Source organism: Penaeus monodon, chromosome 20 (assembly GCF_015228065.2).
Source record: "Penaeus monodon isolate SGIC_2016 chromosome 20, NSTDA_Pmon_1, whole genome shotgun sequence".
NCBI lineage: Eukaryota > Metazoa > Arthropoda > Malacostraca > Decapoda > Penaeidae > Penaeus > Penaeus monodon.
The window spans coordinates 22,943,465-22,944,317 of record NC_051405.1 but is presented as its reverse complement, the minus strand read 5'-3'; positions in this window follow the sequence as shown (position 1 = coordinate 22,944,317).

The following is an 853-nucleotide window of genomic DNA, read 5'->3' as shown; positions in this document are numbered from 1 at the left end:
TCCCAAATATCTTCCATACCCCTTCCCCTCCTTCCTCTTGTCTGTCTCTTTCATCCCATTCTCCCCTTTCTTCTCTCCAAATTTCCCTTTCTTTTTCTCCCATCTTCTCCCTTCCCTTCTCATCTCCCCTCCTCTCCGCTCTTCCCCTCTACCCCCCCCCCTCTCAAACTTCCTCTGCTCTGTAGCCACTACTCTTCCTCACCCCCCATTTCCTCTACACCTCTTCTACTCTCTCTCCTCCTTTACTCATTCCTTCTCCTTTGGCCTTACCCCTTCCCATTACATATCCCTTATCTCCTCCTTTCCACACACCCCTCCTCTAATCCTGTACTCCCTCCCCTCCTCTACTCCTCTCATTACTTTCGTTTCCCCCTCCTCTCACCTCCGGTCGCTCCCCTCATTCACTTCCTTCCCCTTCATCCTCTCCCTATCCTTTCTCGTCCCACCTCCTCCTTCCCCCTCCCGCTTGTTCTCTGCCCCCTTCTGTCTCCACTTTCGTCTCCTCCCTTAACCTCCCCTCCCCTCTCCTTTCCTTTCTCCTATTCTCTCTCTTTCCTTAACCCCTATCCCGATCTCCATCCCCTCTCCATCGCTCTTCCCCCCTCCCTCTTCTACTTCTCTAATTCCCCTCTCCTCCAATCTCCTCCACCCTCTTCCCATCTCCTTTCCCCATCCCTCCTCGTCCCTCACTCCTCCTCTTTCTCTCCCTCCACTTCCACCCACCTTCTCCCCTTCTTCCCACCTCCTCCCCTCATCCCTCACTCCTCCTCCTCCTCTCTCTTCACTTCCATCCCCTCCCCTCTCCTCCACCCTCTTCTACTCCCCATACCTTCCTCGTCCCTCACTACTACTA